Source organism: Panthera leo, chromosome C1 (genome assembly GCF_018350215.1).
Source record: "Panthera leo isolate Ple1 chromosome C1, P.leo_Ple1_pat1.1, whole genome shotgun sequence".
Taxonomy (NCBI): Eukaryota; Metazoa; Chordata; class Mammalia; order Carnivora; family Felidae; genus Panthera; species Panthera leo.
In genome coordinates, this window is record NC_056686.1 from 216,647,305 (window position 1) to 216,671,838 (window position 24,534).

Here is a 24,534-nt window from a genome sequence, read left to right on the forward strand (position 1 = left end):
TGAAATTTAATACATAAGTGCATTCAAACCAGGTTTCCCAGACCATAACCCAACGGTAAAATCTAGAGTGCTGACACCACGCCGAGCCCAAACTCCGCGTTTCTTGAACTTGAGCCCAGGGAAGAGAACGTATAACTGTCTGTCCACTGACATTTTTGCAGGGCATCAGGGGCTGTCCACAGTCTGGCACATCACTCTGTGAAAATATGTCTCTGAACCAAACCATGATGGCTTTGTTTTATTTTTACAGTGGGTGGGTTGCAGAAAGCCAGGAGGAAATTCTGTTTTCTAGCCTGCTTATTTTACTTGGACAGGGAAAATGCCTCCCTAACGGGTGTCCTTGAAAGCAATCAAAGCCAAGAAAAAGCGTTGCCAAGGTTCAAAGGGTAAATATTCCAAAAAGTAATATTTAGCAAATTATTTTCAGGAACAATGCCGACTACCACCACAATTATTTATTAAGGTTTGGAAGTCTTGGTCATTGTAACATTATAATAACATCGGAAACAGAATAAAATGAATGCATATGGTAAGGGGAGAACAATTCTCTTCACAAAGAGTAGCCGTTAGGAATATACTATCGTTTAAAAACAGTTTCGGCTAAGTAACTTTAAAGGACAAATGTGTAAAAACTAATAGTATCTCAGTAAAGATCTTACCTGCCATAGTGTTAAAAAATTATATAATAGAGATGATTTTGAGAAAATAGACAACATATAAATAAAACCTCAACGTTCCATCAGAAGTCATAAAAGACAATCAATTTGAGAACCGAAACGTATTTCTAGATATAAGAATGAATAATTCAAACAGATTCTTTATGGATTTGGCAAAAAATTGGCTTGGACTTTCAAAAGACTGTCTGAAATATAAGACTAATGGGGAAAATGTTTACAGTTCCAGCAGATATTAAAATATATTTTAATAGAAACATTAATTAAAACATTATAATATTGGCTTAAAAACCAAGAGAGAGATGGATGGAATATCGTACATATGCCTTGAGGTAAATGAAGGCAATCGTATATAGAAATTCAGCCAGGAATATATGGAATTTTTGATGATCTAGCAGCCACGTTTAACAAAAGTAAAAGGAAATAAGTATACAACTAATTTTAATAATATATTTTATTTTACCTTATATATCAGAAGTATTTTAATATGCAACCAATCTAAAGAAATGTGATTAACGAGATTGTTTATGTTCTTCTTGGGTACTAAGCGTTTGAAATTTGGACTCTCCACATGTCGAGTGTTTGATAGCCACACATGGAGAGTGGCTATCCATCATTACAGCATAGATCGTGGGGAAGGGGATTTTATACATTATGAACAAGAATCAGGAAAACAACAGAGAAGGAAAATAAATATTTAATGAAGAGTATGAGGTCCTGGTAATGGTTTGTAAAATCTAGAAATCCATAAACATGGAATCACACTATAGGCCTTCTGATGCAATAAATTTTAGAAGAAGAAGATTATAAACAATCTTAGAAACCAAGAAACAGATAAGCCGACAGTGAGTTGCACAGAGTTATGACTTGGGTGGATCTGGGTGGGAGGCCCACTAGTTCCAGGACAACATGGCCTGCGGAGGAAGGGAAGAAGGCAGAAGGTGACAGACACAATGGAGACAGTTGACCTGTTCACTAAGGCAAGTCCTGGGGATGGAAGCCAGGAGTCCAACAACCAAAAGGCAGAGAGAAACTTTCCAGAGTGATTCAGACAACTCTCAGGACCTGGCAGTCCTGGTGGGCGAGGCTATGTAGCAGAAGTTTCCGGGCCCTGAACCAATTTGAAGTCCAGAAGGGTGTTGCCTGGTGTTGGGTAATCTATCCGCAGTGGACAGCACCCCACCCGTGGAAGCCCCACCAGAAAGAATGGAGCTTGTCCTGGGGAGAAGGGCTTGTGGAATCAGCATGCCTCAAGAACTGCCAGGGTTTCAGACGGCTTCAATCCTAGAGGGACAGGAGGACACCCTCAAGGCCACAAACATACCGTTAAGTGAGAGAACAAGGCAGAAGGTAAATGCCTTGGACAGATAGCCATGGGAGTGGAGGATGCTGTAATGTGCTGAACTGTGTTCCCCACATTTATGTGCTGAAATCCTAATCCCCAGTACCTCTGAATATGACTACATTTGGAGATAGGGTCTTTACACATGTAATTAAATTAACGTTAGGTCATTAGGATGGGCTCTAATCCAATAGGACAGATGTTCTTATAAGAAGAGGAAGTTAGGACACAGAAACTGAGAGAGACAGCCATGTATGTGAAGACTCGGGGAGAAGAGGGCCATCCCCAAGCCAAGGAGAGAGGCTTCAGAAGAAACCAGCCCAGAGGAAACCTTGATCTTGGACCTCCAGCCTCCAGAATAGTGAAAAAATAGACTTCTGTTGTTGAAACCACCCAGTCTGTGTCACTCCACTGTGGTGACTCCAGCACACTAATATAGATGCAGAAACTAAAGACTGCACCAGTGAGAGCCCCCAACCCCAGGCCTGGTGAGCAGAAAAGGAGGATCCATGGGATCAGCACACAGGAGCCTCACTTCTGTGTCTTGGGCAAGCCACGCCTCCTCCTGAGGACTGAGAACAAATGTTTAACCTGGTTAGAAGACTTGACACAGGACACAAAAGGGGACCCTAAGCTAGGGTGGTTAGATGAAACACAGGATGCCTAGTTAAATTTGAATTTCAAACAAGCAACAAAATTTTTTAGTGCCTGGCTTAAATTTTGCACGGGGCATGCTCATTCCAAAAATTATTTGTTGTTTCTCTGAAATCCAAATTCACCTGGCCATCTTATATTTTAACGTCCTAATCAGGCATCCCCATTCAAGGATAAGGGAAGGGCCAGCATGTGTAGCAGGAAATGCAAAGGAAAGCAGAAAGGGAGGACCTGAGATGAAGCAGGCTGGCCATCAGGGAACACTCACCAGGACTCACCAGGGCAAGGGAATGTCCAAAGACCAAAGCCAATGGATGGGATTGCAAAGAAATGTCCAACACATTTAACTATATCAATGCTTCATAACTAAAATGAAAAGAGATAAGGAAAAATAATAGGCTGGGCAAACCATTCCTACGATATGAAAAGTTTGGTATGGAAATAAATAAATACCAATATCTCAGTAGGCAAACAGGTCAAGGACATGATCGAATGATTTGTACAAAAAGATCTACAGTTTTCAAACAAGTTTGCAGAAGTATTGTCTTTTTCATGATTTCTACAGCCAAGTTTCTAAGAAAGTAAGGATCAATTGTCATCTTTTTAAACAGGAACTTAAACAAATAGTAACTAAGATACTCAGTGAGAATGAGAATGCGGTGTAGCCGACAATGCCCTTTCTGGTGGTGGACAACGTGTTTAGCAACATGCTCACGCTGGCTGACCCAACACAACCATTCCTGATTTTATCCCAAGGGCAATAATTTAAAATAAAGAAGGAAAAAATGATAAAAGATGGTGCATTATTTCGTTATCATAACTGTAAAGTAATAAATATGCTTGAACAATAACTGGAAGGAAACATGGGGGAGAAAAGCATTTGATGTGAGTATAGCTTTATCTTTAAAATTTCCTCTTGGGTCATGAGTACACTCTTTTATAATGACACGTTTTAATGTGAGAAGCAGTTCCACTGTTGCCAGCAAGGACTATTGGCGAAGGTGCACCCGGCAAGGATTCCGGGAGGGGTGGGGGGAGGAGGGTCCACCTCTGGATCTGCTCAGGGAACACCTCCAGGAAACTTCCTTTATTTGTCTGCATCTGCAGGGCCATTTCTGGCCATCCAGGTCTTTGAAACAGCTCCTCACAAGCTCTAAATGTCTTCCTCGGGCCAAAGGTTCAATGGACTGTTGGCCATTCTCAACAAACAAACGTTTCCATTGAATGAGACTCATTATTCTGCCATCTATTTCTTCACTGGAATATTAATGCCCTTCATCAGTCTTCACTCTGTCTTCTCCCAACCAAAAGCCCAACTCCAAGGAGTTACTGTGCTGCCCATCTTTGTGTATGGTCTGCAGTAATAAATCTTTGCTGTCATTACCCTGTTTTCCAACATCCCAGAGAAGGGAGAGTGGTCTGCTGGCTTATCCCCCAAGTGCCTGGGCTTTGGTTCTGGAATAGACGGTCATTGGAGCTAGCAGGAGAAAGACACTGCATTATTGGTTGGTTAAGTGCATGTTCTTACTACTTGGGGCGGGAAAGGGGGGCTTCTTTAAAAACAAAGAATTCACATTAACATCAAAGCATGTTGGACTCTCCCGAGGTTCATGCAGCTTTTCTCACAGCAAATGAGCCAACAAGAGACCACTCGTGTGTTAATCTGCCCCAGGCTGCCATAAGGAAGCACCTCAGACCCGGGCCGTGAGGAGGGGGTGGCTTAAACAGCAGAGATTTATTGTCTCACAGCTCTGGAGGGCTCAAGTCTGAGATCAAGGTGTCGGCCGGGTGCGTTCCTCTGAGGCCTCTCTCCATGACTTATAGATGGCCGTCCTCTCCCCACACCCTCACCCGGTCACCTCTGTGTCTGTGTCTTAATCTCGTCTCCCTATAAAGACATTACTCATCTTGGATTGGGGCTTACCCTAATGGCCTCATTTGAACTTAATTACCTCTTTAAAGACCCTTTCTGCACATACAGTCCCTGTCTGAGGTTCTGCACATACAGTCCTGTCTGGGGTCAGGGCTTCCACCTGTGAATTGGGATGGGGGTACACAGCTCAGCTCAAACGACTCATGAGATCATGAGCCTTCTCATGACCTTCTCTCTGCACAAGAGTTAAAGAGGTGAGCCATGAAGCCTACACTAACCACTGAGACCAATGTGCTAGAAAGGCCTCTTTGACCTGCCTGTGGCGAGTGACGAGGACTTGCAGGTGACACACATTTCTCCTTGACTTCCTGAGATGGTCGTCTCGATCCTGCAATTGCCTCTTAGGAGAGGAACCTCTTGCACACAGGTGTCTGTGCGAGCCCCGCCCCAGATGCCACTAAGGAGTGCGTCTCCAGTAGGTGGCTTTGGGCCCATGAGGGCTGGGTGAAGTCTCCCTGCCTGGGCACCCCTTGGGTTATAAGTTTTCTCTGTATCTTGTCATTCTCCCAAGCCTCGTGGCCTGATGCCACCTGTACGTGACCTGCGGAGAGGGCTGTGAAGCTACATGATCCCTGGTCTGGGCCCTCGTTCACATTTCCTTATATTGCCACGGTGCACCTTAGCATGGCCAGCATCGGCCAGGCTACCCCAGCACGCAGCCTTACTGCCCCCTTACTGGCCTCCTGGCCTCCTGCTCGGACCCTGTCCTCCTTGTTCCTGGACATATGGGATGCACAGAGCACTGGGGGATGTTGTACTCACCTTGTGGAACCCCCACCCCCTGGGGGTCCCTAATACACCGTGAGGCTAGAGTGACACTTTTTTTTTAAGTTTATTTATTTATTTATTTATTTAGAGAGCACATGGTGGAGAAGCAGAGAGAGAGGAGACAGAGAGAATCCCAAGCAGTCTCCATGCCTGATGCAGGGCTTGAACTCACGAACCTCGAGATCATGACCTGAGCTGAAATCAAGAGTCAGATGCTTAACCCACTGAGTCCCCCAGGCGCCCCTAGAGTGACACCATCTCTAACAGCAAGCTGAGGGTCCCGATCCATTGGCTTCCTCTCCTTCCACGTACTTTATCTTTTAGCCACACCGAGGGTTGAAGCACAGGGTGGCAGGAGACCTCCGTCCAGCTCTCTGTGGAACAAACAGGAAAGAGCATGCATGCGACATGTGCAAGTCATTCTGGTGGCCAGCTGTCCCCCTCCCCACCGGGGTATGAGCCCTCTGTTGAGCAGATCCGTCTGTCTACACTCTTGGGCCTTAACGTGTCTCCGACAACATGTGGAGTCGGTGGCCCAGTGCAGACTTGGGATTGCGCTGCCTCCTTCAGAGGACACGCAGCCAACTCCGTAGCTGGCGTTCATGCTGCAAAGAGGTCAACAGATGTTACGTAACATCTGCAGCTGCGGAAGGGATCCCAAACACACGGGGAGCGGCACCGCCCTATCTGCCTGTGAGCGTCAGGGCACAGGATGAGGTCTCTGTGCCTCTGGAGAGCATGTGGTTGGTGTCAGAGAAAGTCAGACCTGTCACTGGCACAGTTGAGCAAGACCGAAGGAAATTCTCCAGGAATCGAACTTACCGGACGTCTCGGTCAAATGCTATCTGGCTTTCCCTCAGGCGGCCCCAACACATTAAATATGGCACCACCGCCTTATCCCCCCGGCCCCCGGCTTGCCTGCCGCTTAACTGCTGATTAAAAACAACCTGAAACGCTTTGCCTTATCTGTATTGGAACACAGGCTCTGAAATTATCCGTAAAATCGTTCATTACTCGAATGCAAAATAGTACGGCGGGCCAGGCCAGTACAATTTCAGATAGATGTCTTACATCTACAAGCAGGAGTTTCTGGATCACTGGCTGAGCTTGGTTTCGTCTTCTTTGTTTGCTCACTAAGCATTGTAATTTCTAACAGGAACCACTCCTGGAGAAATAGGACAATGGAAGGAGTTAAAGATCCTGGTTTGGCAGATGGACTTCAGAGCAGGAAGAGGTGAGACCCCTAGAACCAACAGAAGTAAGGCGGGGGGGGGGGGGGCGCTCGGGAAGCTCCTCCCCGCCGCCTGGTCAAGCCCCACCAGGAAATTGCCTGGCTGTGGTAGCGTCCAAGGAATGGAAATAACACATGGGATCCGTCTACGGCATTTTTCACAACTGCGTGCGCATCCTTAAGTATCTTGAAATTGAACGTTTACTTTCAGCTCAGGCAGCAGGTATGTGGTCCCAGTGGGCTCCCCGTCCGCCACACAACACCTGAGCTGTCCTTGTGTCCCTGACACCTTAGGAAGAGAGCACCTTGGGGGTGGGGCGGAGGCCAGGCCTCTCTGCAGACCTGTGTCACTGGCGCTCAAGTCTGATGGGTGCTGTTTTGTTGGGGGGGGGGGGGTGGTTCCTAAAGCCAGGTTGCTGCCCCGCGCCTCCTCCCGCCCCACAGTGACCTGCTGACCGGGGCACACCCCCCAGGGGAGGAGACGGTGCTGCCCACATGACACTCTTCCTCACATCTGAGAAAGGAATACGGAAGTTTGGGATGCAACTGCCCAGACGGAGACGCGATAGCATGAGCCCCACTCTCAGAGAAGGAAAATGACCCCAGCATAGCTATAGGATTTGGAACCTCAGTATTTCCTCGGGCTCTCAGATTTGAAGGGAGGTCTTGCAATGTGAGCAGTAATTAGTGTGTTTTAGTGAAGACCCCAGCAAGAATAATCATGGCTCAGTAAGCACTGGGTTGGAAGGAGGGAGGGAGGGAGGGAGGGAGGAAGGGAGGGAGGGAGGGAAGAAAGAAAGGAAGGAAGGAAGGAGGGAGGGAAGGAAGGAAGAAGGGAGGGAGGAAGGAAGGAAAGAAGAAAAGAGGGAGGGGAGGAAGGGAGGGAGGGAGGAGGGAAGGAAGGGAGGGAGAGAGGAAAGGAGGGAGGGAGGGAGGGAGGAGGGAAGAAAGAAAAGAAGGGAGGGAAGAAAGAAAGGGAGGGAGGAAGGAAGGAGGGAGGGAAGGAAGGAAGGAAGGAAGGAAAGAAGGAAGGAAGGAAGGAAGGAAGGAAGGAAGGAAGGAAGGAAGGACAGGGGGGGAGGAGGGAAGGATGGGAGGAAGGGGGGAGGGAGGGGAGAAGGAAACTAGACTAGCCCAGGTCTAGCTACATCCAAAACTAGGCTGGAAAGGTCTTTTCCCTGTAACGTGGACCTCCATGATCCAACAGTGCTTTGAGGCAAACACTTCCGGTCAAGAGGAGGCAAGCACCCCCCCCAACACCCCCCACCCCGCCCCTGCTGATGATGTCTCTTACCATTGGGGTGGGGAGCCTCGGAGAAGCCATCTCTTCTGGAATCCATTTTTGCTGGCAAGGATGCTTCAATATTAATTCTGTAAAAAAGAAAATAGCCACGTTTGGCAGACAACTCCCAACATGCAAAGGCTAAATTCTAAACAACGATTGTCAACAGTTATGTTGTTCAGTTCCCAGGGATACTTTTCATCACTAACCCACCCCGGGGCGGATCCCAGCAGAGCTCCCAACCCAGGGGCGTCTGGAGCAGGGAGTCAGGGGGTTGTTCTGGACGGGTCACATGTGACCCCTGCTCCTCGAGTCTCCCAGAGGGCTGGAAACATGACAGCAAAAAGGGATTCACCCTCCTCTACCCTTCCAGCGGCGTTTGCTGTCCACGCACGGAGCGCCGGCCACTGGTTGGTCACGCTGCTGGACGACGGCCACCCACCCAGCCACCCACCCCAGCAAGGGCGGCACGTAACACCTCCAACACATACTGAGACTCGAATGTAGCGGGGGCCACATTTCTGTAGTTTGCTTATTGCGAACCCACCCTTAAAGTCACCATTCACCGGATTGGGGGAAAAAATAGCGAACCGCTGATTCTTTTTTAATGCTCGCTCTCGTCTGATAATGTCAAAGATTGCTTTTGTCCGTCCTAGAGCAAGAGCAAAAGGTTCTGTTTCTCAGCAGCTCCCTCTCCGCCTGCCTCTCGACGACGACGTCCTTCCCCACGTCGGGGAGCGGGGCTCTCTGGGGAGTCTGTGCTGGGGGTCAAGAGTTGAGGGGTTTGCGTGCAGAACTTTCTGGCAGACGATGACCTGGGTCCCCAGACTGCTGCCGGCCTGCCTGGCATTCCCAACTCCCGCTGCAGGTGCGAAAGGCAGTCTGGTCCGCCGGGGTCAGGCAGTGCTCTTGCGATGCCTCCTGGTGGCCTCGGCTGGTGCTGGAGAAGCCTCAAGACTAACTCCTGGTTTAGGGCTCTGGCTCCGGCGTGAACCGGGGCTGCGGCAATGGGGCCCAATCCCGGGCTGCCTCAGGTGTGTGCGGCATGTGGGAAGGACTGAAGGACGTCACATGGCCTGGAAGGGCTGAAATAAGAGAGGATCCTGCAAGGAAAAGGGCCAAGGGGCCAGTGGTTCCCCAAGTGTGGTCCCTAAAGCAGTAGCATCAGCATCACCTGGGACCGTGCTAGACATGCAGAGGCTCGGGGTCCACGGAATCAGAAACTCTGAGGCTGGGGGTTTTGAGAAGTCCTGTGCCGGGGGGGAGGGGCCTTGGGGGGGGTGCTCTGCGGCAGGCCAAAGCGTGAGAACATGAGGCAAATCTGCCTTCCTGCGGAGTAACGAGCTGGGAACATATGACCTTGCGGTCAATTACTTTGCCTCTTTGGTTTTGTTTTCAGGTTCAGAACCCGTGTTTCATCAGCTTCGGGACCAACTACACAGCAAGAGGACAAGTTCTGATCAAACGCGTCTCCTCTCCTCGGGCTCTGCCGAACGTCACCGGGGTCGGGGAACCGTGGCATTTGACGCTTGCCTACTGTTGGTCCAGACGTGGGGCCCAGAGGGGGGCTTCGGGCTCCTCCCAGGAAGGAAGGTGAGTGACCCCACGGGGGCCGGGGGTTCAGAGAGGCATAGGGTGGGGATCAAATCTATAAATCCATTTCCAGAGAGTCCAAACGCCCCATCTGTTATAAATGAACATGCCTTCTGAGTGACAGAAGGCCTCTCCTTGAGCCGGAGGGTGAGAGAGGGTCAGAGGGAGGAGGGCTTGCTGTCGAAATTTTTGTCTTTCCAAAGCATGGCTGTCAGCATTTTGGGCAGCTTCTGAAGGCCGGGCTCCGCCCGAAGCAAGGCCAGCCTGGAGCCTGGGTTCCCTGAGCGGGTGCAGGGCGGTTCCTGTGCCTTTGTCTCCAGGCTGGGGGTCCACCTCGGAGCCGGGGCCCCTCTGAGTGGGCCAGCCTCGCCCGTCCCCTCTGCGTGCCCTGAGCTGGCCTCCCGTTCCCGTGGGCCTCGCTGTCCCTCAGCCGGAGAGGAGGCCCGCTAAGCACACCTCTTTGCCCACCTGTCCTGGCGGGGACAGTGTGGTTGTGGCCGTCCGTGACCCTGTGGGGTGAAGGATGCTCCCACCTCTGTGCCCTCAGGGAGTTCCTCCGAGCTCCTTCATCTAGAGATGCTTTCGGTATAATTCTGTTCGCAAAAAAGAAGTTTCTCAGGTCAGCCTCCGAATCCTAAGTGTTAGACACTCGTGAGGAGTTAGGAAACGGACACTTTGTCTAGAAACGGACACACCTGGCAGTGCCCTGGCCTTCCAGAACCTGACCAGCGGGCGAATTGAGGGGGCAGAGAACCTGTCACCAGGAGACCCGAGATTGTTTTGCAGAAGAAACGATCCCGTAAATGTTGCTTTCTTACAGACGGAAGCTCATTCACCCACATGTCCTCTCCGGTCCTTCTGGGCAGGTGTGCTGTTTTGTACAAACACTCAGCCTGAGTGAGATGCGTCTTCTGGGTAAACAGCTGACCCAGCTACCTCCCCAGAAGCCCACCCCCTCCCCCTGCCTCCCCAGAACCTGGCAGGCTCAGGCCCATCGACTCTGGCTGCAACACTGAGTAGAGGGGACATATTCTGAGGACGAGACGCTTCCAGATTGTCAAAGAGTTTATTGTGCTGCCCCGTTCCCCAGGACTGAGCACTTTCTGGCCCTGAAGCCTCAGGACGTGAGTGTGGGCCTCCCCGTACCTGAGGCTGCCGGCCACCCCCTGTGCCTGCCTCCTTTCGCAGGCAGGACTCTGGGACCCAGGCTTGTTGGAACCTCTGGCTGAAGAGAGGTGCCAGCCACAGCCTCCTGTCATAGGAGGCCCCCCGAGCGCCCTGCCTTCGCCCCAGTCCCTGTGCACCCCCGCAGAGAAGGTAGATTGAGTTCTTCCGGTAAAAGGTCCCCTCAGTGAAAGCTCCACCTGTTCAGAAAACGACACCTTCTCCGAATCTGCCCCCGCCTGTTCCCCATGTGCCAGCCGGGACGTAACCGTAGACAACGGGATTATTTCCTTGACTCGGCACTGGGCCGTTCGTTCTATTACTCAATAGGACAAAAGTGCATGCATTTTGAAGATAAAATCGAGACCATTTCATCTCGTGGCAGACGGCCCCCCGGCTGTTCCCGGGACTCCTGGAATCACACTCCCTCGCTGCAGTTGGGACATTCGGGGCCAAGAATGTCTGAGAGGGGCGGGCCTCCAGGGACCGAAATAACACTCGGGACCCAACCTCCGTCCTTCGAGACCACGTTCATTAAGCCAACCACGAAGGAGGCTCACGACGTTCTCCTCCCCCTGGCTCCCCTCACCCCCTGTGCCTCCTCTTCTGCCTCGGTTCCCTTAGAAATAAAGAACTACGGCTACAGTCTTCACGGCCTTCACCGTGCTGGAGGGAAAGCACAGTTCTGGACATTGTCTTGGATTTATCAGGCCGCGGTTCGTTTTCCGTATCAGGAGCATTTCTCTCCGGGAAGGCGGGTCAGTTTCAACTCAGCCAGGACGGGGACACGCGCCCTCGCGGGTCCCCTGTCGTGAAGACGGCCAGCTGGGCGAGCTGCGGTGGGGATGTTCAACCGCGAAAGGCCGGCCGCCGAGGAAAACTCTGCACCCGTGCGTGGGCCGGCCCGCAAGAATGTTCCTCGGCCTCCTTCCCCACTTCATCACCAGGAACCTCCCGCCCCCCTTCGCCCTGGGGTCTTTGCACAGCCCTCAGTCCGTGTGGGGGCTCCTGCGGGTCCTGCTGACAGCCAGCGTCGCTGGTGCTTTGGGCCACGTCTTCTCGGCCCAGCTAAGGTAGACACCGCTATGGCTCGACAGTGAGCTCTAACCCGGCAGCTCCCTGAATCCGGTGTGTGGGCTGACATCTGCATCATCAGGGGGCGGCGCGGGGAGCTTGTTAAAACACAGACTGCTGAGCCGTGAGCCCCCCAGAGCTCCCGAGTTGGCGGGTCTGGGGTGGGGCCTGAGAACTTGCATTTCTGCCGTGCAGCTCTCTTCTCTGTGGCTAATTCTTGGGGACCACCCTTTAGAACCACTGTGGTAACTGTCGCTACTCAAAGAGTGCTCACGGGCCAGCATCAGCTCGTTCTCAGGCCCTGCCCCAGAACGACTGAATCAGAGTCTGCATTTTGACAAGATACCAGGGGAGTCAGGATTCGGGATTTAATGCAAACGTTAAAGTTTGCAGAGCCCTGCTCCCACCTATGCTACCGGAGGACAAGTTTTCCTTATTTTTCTGGATATTCCCGGTCTCTAGTAGAGGAATGAGCGAGACTGGGGCGTGGGGCTGGAGCAAGTATTCTAGCTTGAGAGAAAACCCCATCCTGGACGTGCATGCTCGTGATAGCACACATCTACTTGCCCACAGTGGCTTACTGGGCGCTTGGAAGGAAAAGCCCACAGCATCTCCAACAACCTGCAAGGTTCTGGAATCTCACAAACATGTACCATCATTTTGGTTCCCAGGTGATCTAAACAGAATTGAAACCTGGATTCGCAAGAGGAGGGTTTTGGCAGGTGTCTCTCCACACCCCGTTTCCGGAAAGAGCGAGGTGGGGGGAACTAATTTCCAAACCACCCAGGCATTGGCTTGTGGGACCTCCCGGAATGGACTGCATCTTGGCTGTCTGAGTCCAGACTTGGAGCTCAGTTTTCTGTTGACAACTTTTCCATTGTTTTGCTGTTGTTAAAAGCTTGTAAACCTACGAGCATTTCCTTCCCCCAAGCTCCAGGACTGATAGTCACGAGCCTGGAAACTCAGGGGCCCATTGTGATCTTCAGACTCACCCCCACACCCACTCCTGATTATTTGCTGCACGAAAGCCCTGCTCTCTGGGGTGAGTGTGGGCTGCCTTCGACAACCTAGCACCCAGATGACGTACAAGACAGATTAGCACATCTGGCAGATGAGGCCCAGAACTGGGTGATGATGAACGTTTTCATTTGGGCAGATGTAATAAAATCCTCCTCGCTCTGCAAATAGAATATTCCAGGAGGAAGGAGCCCTCACCGGAGCCGCGTCTTACGCTAGGGATGTCGCGTTGGTGCCCTCCAGGGAAGGGGGGAGTTCAGCTTGATAGAAAAATGGTTCAACCAAGAGTTGCCCAGACAATATCTTGTGAAATACACATACGGATAAGGCGATCTAAAGAGCCCCCGTTATTATGTGTCAGGTTATGGATAGAGTCCTGAGTGTCCACAGAGTCGGGGCGGGAGCTGACTGGGTGCCCAGCAGCCCCTCCCTCCTCAGGGCAAGCAAATCCTGCAAAGGTGGGGTCAGCTCAAGTTCACATTCCTCTGATCTCTTCCCTCCCCCAGGATTGTCCCAAAGTATATTTTCCTGAAATGTGAGTTCTTAGGGTAGAGTGTAGGCAGGGGGATGTCCAGACAGGAAGGTATACTTTGTGTTCCCACGTTGAGGCCATGATTCATCCCTTGTTTTAAAATCTCTGATCCCAAACATTAAAAAAAAATGTTTTTTAAAGGGGGCACTCGGTGGCTCAGTCGGTTGGGCGTCCGACTTCGGCTCAGGTCATGATCTCGCGGTCCATGGGTTCGGGCCCTGCGTCGGGCTCTGTGCTGACAGCTCGGAGCCTGGAGCCTGTTTCAGGTTCTGTGTCTCCCTCTCTCTCTGACCCTCCCCCGTTCATGCTCTGTCTCTCTCTGTCTCAAAAATAAATAAATATTTAAAAATTTTAAAAAAAAGGGGAGGGCACCTGGGTGGCTCAGTTGGTTAAGCGTCCGACTTTGACTCAGGTCATGATCTCACGGTTTGTGAGTTCAAACCCCACGTTGGGCTCTGTGCTGACAGCTCAGAGCCTGGAAGTCCCTTCAATTCTGTGTCTCCTTCTTTCTCTGCCCCTCCCCTGTTCGAACTCTGCCTGTCTCCCTCTCCTTCTCTCAAAAATAAATGAACATTAAAACAGAATTTTTTTTTTAAATCTCTGATCCCTCTAGCCAGCCCACCAGCCCAGGAGGAGCTCCCTCGGAGCTTGACGAAGCCCAGGCCTGGGTTGGAAACACCTGCCTCTCGCCCCTTGTCTTCCCGAACGCCACAGGGGTCCACGTGGGGCTGCACACCTATAGGCTCCGTCACGTCCCCTGGGCTGGAGCAGGACAGGTGGAGTCAGGAACGTGCCCCACGTCCCTTATTACTACAGCTCACTCTAGGGTCCCAGGTAAGGGGTGGCTGAGCTGGGTCTGCTGCTTCCAAAATGTGACCCTTTTGTTTCCCAAAGGAGAAAGAATTTGCCCAGGGTCAAGGGGGTGCTTCCCTCTGGACCACCTTTCCTCTACATTTGCCCTTCTTCCTGCCCGTGTGCCCACCAGACTTCCAAGCCACTCAGCCGGTGGCTTGGAAGGGTACAAAGTGCTTCACGCAGGACAAGGGACGCTTGGGGCAAAGTGTCTGTGCTTTGAGGGTGTTGTGTCCTTGGGGCCCAGCACGGGCTCTGCCCCCAGACTAGCCCTCTCTTGGTTGGGCATCACCCCAACCTCCACGGAAGACCAGGGCCACGGAAGAGGCGGCTGGTTCCGCATCAGCCTAGCTCAAGCCCTCCTGGTAAGAATGTGGATCCCATCTACCAGCGGCCCCCGGTTCTGCCTTCAAACCCAGAGCAAGTGCCTCCTTCTCCTGATGTGGTTGGCTCCCCCAGAGCCACATCTGCTTCCCGAGCCCCACCCGACATTAGTCATCTTTGAGCTAGAACTCGCTGACACCCCCGAGGTCCTCCCAGCGTGCGGCCTTAGTCACTAGCCTCGCGGAGGTCGTGAACTTCCCATTTCTGTCCTCGTGCCCCGGGGCCCGTGCTGGCATCCGACTGCACGTTCCCAAAACATAGCTGTTGTTCCATTTCTAAATCTTCTCCTCATTCCAGACTCGGTGGGGGGGTGGGGGGGGTTGTTCCCAAACGACGGATGATTCCAGGTCTGGCTCCTCACGCCCTCTGCCCCGGGCCTGCCTGCCGTTATGGTAACAGAACTCTCCTGTCTGGATTATGGGCTGGAAAACCTGAAAGATGAGAGATTGTGGCTTTTTTCCAAAATCAGGAAACAAGTTGAAGGACGAGACCAGAAAATGATGCTTTTTCTCTCAAATTGGCTACACGGTCGAGGGATGGCACGTGTGTGCGTTCCGCGTGTGTGGCTGTGCATGTGCGTGTGTGTGTGTGTGTGTGTGCGTGTGATACGTGGGGTGCATGTGTGACATAGAAGGCTTTGAAGAGAGGGTGGGATTTCAGAAACTATTTGCAAGAAGAATTATAGAATTGGGGAGAGAGCAGGAAGAGAGAGAGAGAGAAAGGGAGGGAGGGAGGGGGCGAGACAGAGACAGACAGGGAAGATTATGGGACAGGTATGCCAGACTTGAGCCTGTGCAGAGCCAACCTAGATCCCTGCTTCCTGACGCAGTGAGTCTCTCCAGCCAGGACTCGTTCTGGTCAAGGTCCCCACGCTGGTCAAGGACAGGCGTGGACCTCAGGACTCTCACGAAAGCTCCCGAACCTTCATTACCAATAAACTGTACCAGGCTTCTAAACAACACGAATCTGTCTCTGGGGCCCTGGGCCATTAGGAGGGAGATAACACTGGCTCGATCCTCCTTCCCCAGCCAGTGGGCCCCCCAAGCAATGAGCCATCCCCAGGGGCTCACACTCTGGGCTCTGTCTGTGTCCATTGACTCCGTCCGTCAGGCAGGACAGCCAGAGTGGCCCTGCGTCCCGTTCCTTTCTATGCACCCCTCCCCCTTCCCCACCCGGACCCCAAACCTTGAGGCCCGTGGGTACAGCACAGATCGGACTGAACATCTAGGAGCCAGAAGAGGATACTGTTGCAGGATTCCTGGCCTCTTAAAATACCGGACGTTTTTGCTTAAAAAGCCCCCTGGCTGGTTCCAAAGCTCACTCTCCTGTCTGCGCCTTGGGTTCTTCCTCTCTTCGCCCTCCAGAGGACCGAGCCCTGCCTTTTTTCTCCTCATCTTCTGCTAATCCACAGCCACGAACAAAGCCAAGCGAAGAGAAAATTCTGCTCTCCGTTGCATATTTTAAAGTATTTACCTGTACCCGTTTGCCCATAGCTGCCCCGACACCCAAAGGAGATGCCAAGTGATCTCAGATCAACAGCTACCCTTGTCTACACTACTTGTGCCTAAGGACCGGCCCCTCCCCTCCACGACACTCGTCAGCTTTCTGCCGACGTTTGCTGGGCTATCAGATTCTGACAACAAGGGGCCCCACGTCTCGGTGGTCCTGACAGTCGTCTTTGCCACCTGAGTACGGAGCATGGAGAAGGAGCACAGACGACAGACCTTGGAGCATCGAGCACAGATCCCGGAGCAGAGAACTTGGAGCATGGAGTGTGGGACACGAGGACAGAGCACAGAGCACGGTGCACGGAACTTGTGCCACAGGGCGTGCAGCACGGAGCACGGGCTGTGCACAGAACAACTTCCTTCTCTGCTCTGCGTTGCGGTGAGGGTGCTGTTAGAGATCCCTGACGCACACCGCTTTCAACGTAAGGCTGCCTCGGAACCCTCCAGGAGCCCCTGAACCCTGTGCGGTTCCTATAGCCACCTGCCACGCCCACCCTGCTCCACTCTCCACGTCCTGAGCAAGTGGGAGCTTCTGCCTTCCCATTTCGGGGCCACCTGATAGCTCTGGTCAGACAGAGAAGTCGGGGGTGGGGAGGACGTGTTTGGAAAGAGGGCTGGGCTAGAGATTAGGAAACCTGGGTCTGGGTGCTGCTTGGGCAGAGGCCATGGCACCGACCCCGGTCTAAGTCAGCTCACTCCTGGGGGCTCTGTCTCCTCATTTGGCTCGTAATAGTTTGAATAATTGGATTACTCCTGGGGCTCCTGGGTGGCTCAAATGGTTAAGTGTCCGACTCTTGATTTTCGCTCAGGTCGTGATCTCATGGTCCATGAGATGAGCCCAGCATTGGGCTGTATGCTGACAACACAGAGCCTGCTTGGGATTCTCTCTCTCTCTCTCTCTCTCTCTCTCTCACTCTCTCAATAAACAAACATTTTTAAAAAATGAAATAATTGGATTACTCCTAAACTATTCTTGGGGCGCCTGGGTGGCTCAGTCGGTTGAGCGTCCGACTTCGGCTCAGGTCGTGATCTCACAGCTCGTGAGTTCGAGCCCCACGTCGGGCTCGGTGCTGACAGCTCAGAGCCTGGAGCCCGCTTCGGATTCTGTGTCTCCCTCTCTCTCTGCCCCTAACCCACTCACATTCTGTCTCTGTCTCTCTCAAAAATAAATAAACATGAAAAAAAATTTAAAGGTGTTTCTTAGCAAGTTGTGCCTATTGAAAATCAGAGACCTCTCTTGACTTTTCCACGACCTACCTGAGGTCTTACTAAGATGCTAGGAGGTTCTAGAACTTTCCTCCTTGACCCTGTAGAACTTGACTCCCCTGGTGTCCCAACTTGCTCTGACTTCGGGTTAGTCTTTGGCAGATGAAATGTTCCTGCATCTGCTGTTTTCCTGCAGCAAAGTTGCTCTGTGGTGCACAGTGTATTGTTTTATTCTTTGCTCTTGAATCCCAGTCAGAAGTTCCAGAAGGGGATAAAATAAGACAGTCCCGAGGGGGCCATTGTTCAGCACAAACACCCTTAAGCCTCTGGGTGTGTCTGTCATCAGTTCTTGTGCAGACATCACGGGCTACCACAGTCTGTCGTTCCTGACTAGCTCTGGGAGGCTGTTTGACAATCAAATAGAAGGGAGTTAGCACAGACCGCTCCCCCCCCAATACCTTCTGTCTGTCCAAGTTTTAATTGGTGCCCAGAGGCATAGAGATGATTTATTTTCAGTACTAAAAGAACCTCTAAAGGAACAGGTGTCCAGCCCTCCAGGGAGCTGAATGAACAAGAGTGTGAAGGAACTCTTTTAGGAATGGAAGTCAGCGTACCGTGATCCCCAGGGATAAAGAGAGAAAGCTCAGGCTTACCCCTGCGTATGGAGGACGGCCGGACAAGTCCCATCCGTCAGGGAATCATCGTGCGTCCTGCTTTATGGACTGACCAGCGACTTACTTTCCATCAGCAGACGGTTCGAATGAACCCAGAGATGAGGTCTAGGGACAATCATTTTGAAAATATAAGTCACAAGTAAGTGAGAAATTCTATGTGAAAGTGGTTAGCACAGCACTGGACATGGGGTAGGGGTCCTATAACTATTGACTCTGCCTCCCATATAAAAATTATTAAATGAGGCATTTTGTGGGGTAATCGGGACCAGTAGGGAAGCGGAAAGTGTGGCGTATTCGTTTCCTAAAATGGCAGCACTGGTACCTGTCGCCCCACATGACCCTTCGCAATGTGACCCTGCTGTTCCTCCCAGTAAGAGGCAGAGTCCCTTTCTCCTCCCCTCAAATCTGGGTGGGCCTTGTGAGTTTTCTTGACCAAGAGAATGCGGCAGAAACAGTGTCGTATAAGTCCCTAAAATGTCTATAGCTTCTACTTTGGACTCGGAGAAACCTAACTCTCCTGAGACCAACCACCATGCTGTGAGGAAGCCCAAGTCAGCCAGGGCGAAAGAAGAGCCATATGGAGGTGCCAGACCTGGGAGTGAAGCCTCCTGGGACCTTCCAGCCCAGCCCAGCCCAGGCACCCACTGAATCCACGTAGCCAATGATCCCCCACAGCACAGACCAAGCACCTGGCCAGACTTCCTGCCCCACGCGATCAAGAACAAATGAAATGATGACTGTTTGAAGCCGCTAAATTTACTACAGGTGGTCTGTGGACTGAAGCCGGGTCTCCTCTAACTGCTCATCCAGCCCTAACATTCCATCAGCCGTGGGTGGGGTATCTGAGGACTGACCCCAGGGAAGACGCTTTAGGCTCTACAACTACCAGAAACCAGAGAACTGGACAGACACAAGCTTATCTAATTTTTCTATCTACTTTTCTGGCATAACAATAAGGTCACAGGCGGGCAGTTGAGGGGCTGGCAAGACACCCGTACACTACGGCCAGGACGTGCGGTCCTTCCTGCCTCCTCCTCCAATTCTTCCATGCGGTTTTGGCCCATGTGCTCCCTGGAAGGGTCTACCACTTCTAGATAACTTGCTCACACTTCCAGGTAGGAAGGAAGAGAGGGAAAGGACAAGTCTCAAAAGGAAATTCCAGTTTGATCTGTGCCTTTTCATCGAGAAAGCAACTGCTTTCCTAGAAGCGTCACCTGTCACCCCGCTGGAATCTATCTTTACTGGCAGGAGGAGCTGGGCACACTCTGACACGAACCCGCTTTTGTGGTTGAGGAGAAGGAAGCGGGGTGGGGAGGGGGCGTGTGCGTATACTGGGGCGTCAATCAGTAACGTCCACTGCAGTCAGTGGGCTGAAAAGGCCTTTGGGCAAGACTTGGACTTCCGCGTTGGAGTTTGAGGCTGATTCTCTGACTTGCCTTCCTCCACATCTTCTCCAGGTCCAGTTAATGTGCCTTTTTTGCTCCACAGAGGCTAAAAGCTCGACACTAGACTTCCCAGACTCCCTTGCAGCAGGGGTTCCGGTTGGGACTTAGTCTGTGTGCCATTCAGGACCGCTCCAAGACAAATATCGATTTATTGCTGAACATCTGAAACTAATATCATGTTTTATGTCCATTATACCTCAAATAAAAAGGAAGCACTCCTTCAGGACGTGCGTTCAGAAGTGAGTTGAGTAGGAGAGAGGCAGGTCCTGATGAGGCTCCCGAGGCAGCTCCCCCTCAGGCAGCTCGCTGGGGAGCCTCTGTGGCATCAGAGATGTTTCTGGAAGCTCACCTGGAATCATATCCTCCAGAACCTCCATAAGTGTACCGTCCGCCCAATAACAGAGGTAAATCCCTTTCTAAACTGACCAGAGTGACTCTGCCCTCTGTAACCAAGGCTTGATCACAGAGCCCTCGATCCATTTCAGCCTCCCCTACTCCCCAGCTGTGGGACCTGGGACAAGTGAGGTCATCGCTCTAAGCCTCGATGTCTTTTCTCTCAAATGGACTCTTTGCTTCGATTGATTATAAAACCTCATGAAAAATGCTCTGCATAATGCCCGGCCCAGAGTGAATGTCCAACAAACATTAGCTTCCACAACCTTCTCTCAGAAGCGTTAGTGAAAACGCAATGGAGGTAGACGTTGAATGGTGGGGGTGGGACTAGAGAGACATCCTGATGTGAGATAATGGCCCTGTGCTCCACGGGGTTTCAAGGAGGAGGCACACAGGAGCCCAGACTCAGAACCCGTGCCGATATCTGTCTCTTCCAGTAACGTACAAGCCCTGGGGTCTTAGGCTGAGTTTCAAGCTATTTGTATTTCTTTTCGCTTCTCCCATAAATCCTGATACAGAGGAGTCTGTATGGAAAAGGCCTGGATGGAAACTTCCAAATGCTGAGAATAGTCTCGGAACTAGTAACCATGCCCTTACCGTCTCTGAGGTACGACTCATGTGCCCACGCTCTGTCAGCCGCAGCTGTGGTGGCGGCCAGGACGGACACCGTCATTGTCTTCCTAGAGTTTCCCATCTAGCACAGGAGGCAGACGCTGGAAAGTTCACCTCTGCTTATGTATATCTGTTAGGATTGATGTGATAGAAAAAGGGATTGCAGCCATGCCTCCAGGGAGGGCGCACCTGAAAAAGTCACGTTTAGGTTGATGCTTGATTAAGGAAATAAATCTGTATCAGCTACTTTACTTTCCCTGTGAGACTTTTGGTGGCCAAGCCGCTCGTGGTGCCAAATGTAGCTTTTGTAGGGAGCAGAGAGTAAGTAAATGTTGCTGAAGGCAGTAGGGAGCCAACGCAGACAGCGGAGGAACAAAGTCGTGTGCTTAAGGTCAGTCTGGCAGCGTGTGCAAGATACAAAAGGAAGTGGAGGGAGGCCTGGGGTTCGGTCACGGACCTGGACCACCTCAGTGGGAACAGAAAAACAGCAGAACGAGAGTCTTTCCCGAGAACCTACAGATTTTGTCACATGTCCAAGTTTCCTTCTTGCGGATCTTCAGAAAATAAAAGAAGGGAAATGTAATCATTTAATTGGCCCAACTTCTCCTTGGGGAAGCTTTAATGACACCCCGTGTGTGCCTATCAACAGCTCAGATCCCACTATTATTTGATGGGTAATCTGCTTTAATCCCCGTAACAATGAGAACTCAGTGGGGAAAGGATATCTTCCTCTCTGCCCTACGATGCCTGCAGAACGAGCGTCCAGTAAGGGGCAGTCAGCAGCGGGAACAATTGTGGAAGGCACTTAACAAATGTTTACGGAAGGAGACGTTGCACAAATGAACAACACCCACATAGTAAACAATGTGGACGCAGCCCTTTCCCTCCGACTCTTAGAGGAATGTCCTGTCAGTTTCGATGTCCTTTGAGGACAGGCTGTCATAATCGGTAAGAGCTGGGGCTCGTGGAGCCAAGTCCTGAGCTCAGTACTGCAGAGAGTTCCGTGGGGTGTCTTGGGGGCAGGGAGAGGGGAGATGCCCTGTGGATGGACCGCAGGCAGCCAGGGAAGGGGAGGGGCCGGCTGTGGATCCTGGCCACTCCCCTCACAGGGTGATGGAAGGAAGGCCTGTCAAATATCAGTGACAGTATCTACTCCGCCCAATTCATAGCATCGCCGTGAAGCCCAGACAGACAATGCGGGAAGGAGCTTCTGGGTCCCATAAAGATGCAGAGACTTACTAGTTACAATTTCGCAGAACCGCAGAGTGCAAATTCGAACTGTCGAGTGGATTCCCATGGACCGCAGGGACTGATCCGGCCCGGGTAAGCAGTACCATGCAGGCTCCCTGGCAAAGGTACATTCTGAGCAGAATTTAAAAGAAGGGAATGTAGGGATCTGCAGAGAAGTGAAGGAACTCTTTTGTTCTTCGTTAAGATTGCTTCGGCTGTCTTGGCCCTCTGAATTTCTGCAGTTTTCGACCAGGCTCATCAAATGCCACCACACAGACCTTTGGGGGTTTTTATTGGGATTGTATTGAATCCATAGGTTCCTTTAGGTAGGACTGGCATTTTTACAATCTTGGATTTTTCTATCGATGAGCATGGCATAATCGCTCCTTGTAGGTACAGGAAAAGCATTCACCGAAGATTTGACCGCCTGTACTATTGAGAATCCGTGAGAGGCTTATACTGAAGAAGGAAATCACAAGCCCACCCACACTTGAAGAATTGTAGTTTCTGTTATCCCAAAAGGGGGTCCCTGCATCAGAAGGGAATGAGGACCCTAAAGACGGAGCGGTATCACTGAGGATCAGGTGCCTACCAGGGGCTTGCTGGTCAAAGAAACATGGCTTCAGGAGCCCGACTCACAGCTTGCTGAGGAGCTGTCTGTTCTCGGCCAGGAGGATTGTTGATTCTGTGCCTCAGAGTTATCAGATATAAACAGCAACAGTAATATCTACCTTGTTACTTCATGGGTCATCTGAAGAAATTAAACAAAATTCCCTCCAAATTATAGGATTTCATCAAAATTTTTAAAAATTTTTTAATGTTTATTATTTATTTTTTGAAAGAGAGAAAGAAAGACAGAGTGTAAGCAGGGAGGGGCAGAAAGAGAGGGAGACACAGAATCCGAAGCAGGGTCCAGGCTCTGAGCCATCAGCACAGAGCCCGACGTGGGGCTCAAACCCATGAACCGTGAGATCATGACCGAGACGAAGTCAGACGCTCAGCCGACTGAGCCACCCAGTCACCCCTCCAAATATTTTTTAATGTTTATTTATTTATTTTTGAGAGAGAGAGAGAGAGAGAGAGAGCACAAGCAGGAGAGGGCCAGAGAGAGAGGGAGACACAGAATCCAAAGCAGGTTCCAGGCTCCATGCTGTCTGCACAGAGCCTGACACGGGGCTCGAACACACAAACCTCTGGATCGTGACCTGAGCTCAAGTCAGAAGCTCAACCGACTGAGCCACCCAGGCATCCCTCTATCCAAATATTAAAAGTCACTCCTACTCCCATCACACAATCGCTTCACGGGATGGCCGTTAGGAAACAGATTGCCACCCAACTTCTGCATCAAGGATGATAGGTGCTAGAAATTGCTACACGGAGGCAAGTTCCTAAGAAAGTAGCCCGCTAATGGTGACCTCTTTTTTTTTTTTTTAAGAAGGCATCACTTCACTAAAATTCAGCTTGGAAGCCATCCTCGACTCTTTACACTCACCTCCGGTCATCAAGTCCTTTCCCTTTTTAAATGTGGCTAGATAATACGCCCCTTCCCAACCTTGATGCCTATTGCCCCAGTCCTGGTGTCGCGGCCTGGGTGACCCAGCAAGCAGGGTCCAAGGCAGAATCGGGCATGCTCATTACCCTACCAGAGGGTGCATTCCCTGGAAAACAGCCGTGAGCAGGGAGGGCAGTAAGCCAGGGGGCGGAAAGAGAGAGCCAATCTGAGGGTCGGGGTGTCACCAGATGACCTCCACTTTGTCACAAGTGTCCTTGCTGGCTAGTCCTTATGGAACCATTTTCTGAAGGACCTAGGAATGCTTGAGTCTGAGAACAATTCGTTCTGAGGAAGGAAGGAGAAATAACTCTACTTGCCTGCATCCTGCACTGATCTAAAGTTCGTGCCATGGGACTCTAATTCCCCATGAATTTGCAGGTGGCACACACATGGACACTGGGGCGGGAGGAGAGGTGGGCAGGGAGGCACCCTGGGACTGTGCCGACGTGACTCCTTGGAATCCATACGGAGCTGGTCAGAGTGGTGGCCGCTGCAGAACAAGTAGCCAAAGGGCCTGGAAATAGACGAGGAACAAAAGATACACCTGCTCCCATCATCTCTCGTGTGGGCGACTTCAAGGGCTCCCCAATGTCCCGTGCGCTGGCCAGTCTTAATAGACATCGAAGGTATTTGCTGAATGCTCTTACTGTCTCTTCCTTTAAAAGTCTTCCTTATGACATCGTTTCCTACAAAGGGACTATTTCCTCTCTATTGCCATCTGTTGCCTGAGATAGCAAAAAAGAATCAGACCGAGGTTTGATATGGAGCCTCCTGGAGTCATAAAAACTGGATTTGAATCTTGTTCTGTTACACTCTTGCTTTGTGACCTTGGGTATCTCTGAACTGCATCCCGATTATAAAATGGGGAAACGGTCCTACCAAGTAAGATGTATTAGGTGAGTGACTGCATGTTGGACCACTTCACAGAGTGTTGGCACAAGGAAGCCTGCGGCATTGTCAGCGGCCATGACCGTCAACATTCAGTGTCACCGTCACCAGCATGATCGTCACTGTCAGGGGCACCTGGGTGGCTCAGTCAGTTAAGTGTCTGACTTCAGCCGAGGTCATGATCTCACGGTTTGTGGGCTCAAGCCCTGCGTCAGGCTCTGTGGTGACAGCTTGAAGCCTGCTTCAGATTGTGTCCGCCTCTGTCTCCGCACCTCCCCAACTGCGTTGTGTGTCTCTGTCTCTGAAAAATAAATAAACGTTAAAAAATTATTTTTAAAAATAAAAAAAAAAGACTAGGATGAGTCAAACTTGTAAAAAAAAGCTTTATCAACTATGGAGTCATCTGTGAGGATTGGGGGTCACAATTCCTCTGATCCCCCTCATAATTCCCAAGCTCTGCATCATCCAGAACACATTTAAAGAAAGGAAAAGCAAGAGAAAGGGGTTTGGATAGGGAAGGGGATGG

The 24,534-nt window shown here is 51.2% G+C and overlaps 1 long non-coding RNA gene across 1 annotated transcript in view; it reads left to right on the top strand.

Moving 5' to 3' along the window:
- LOC122228452 overlaps positions 1-6,605 on the top strand; it is a 36,812-nt gene extending 30,207 nt beyond the window's left edge. The window contains exon 4 of the long non-coding RNA XR_006206602.1: positions 6,528-6,605. This is a non-coding gene — a long non-coding RNA (uncharacterized LOC122228452). The remainder of the gene's footprint in view (positions 1-6,527) is intronic.
- The last annotated feature ends 17,929 nt before the right edge of the window (positions 6,606-24,534 follow it).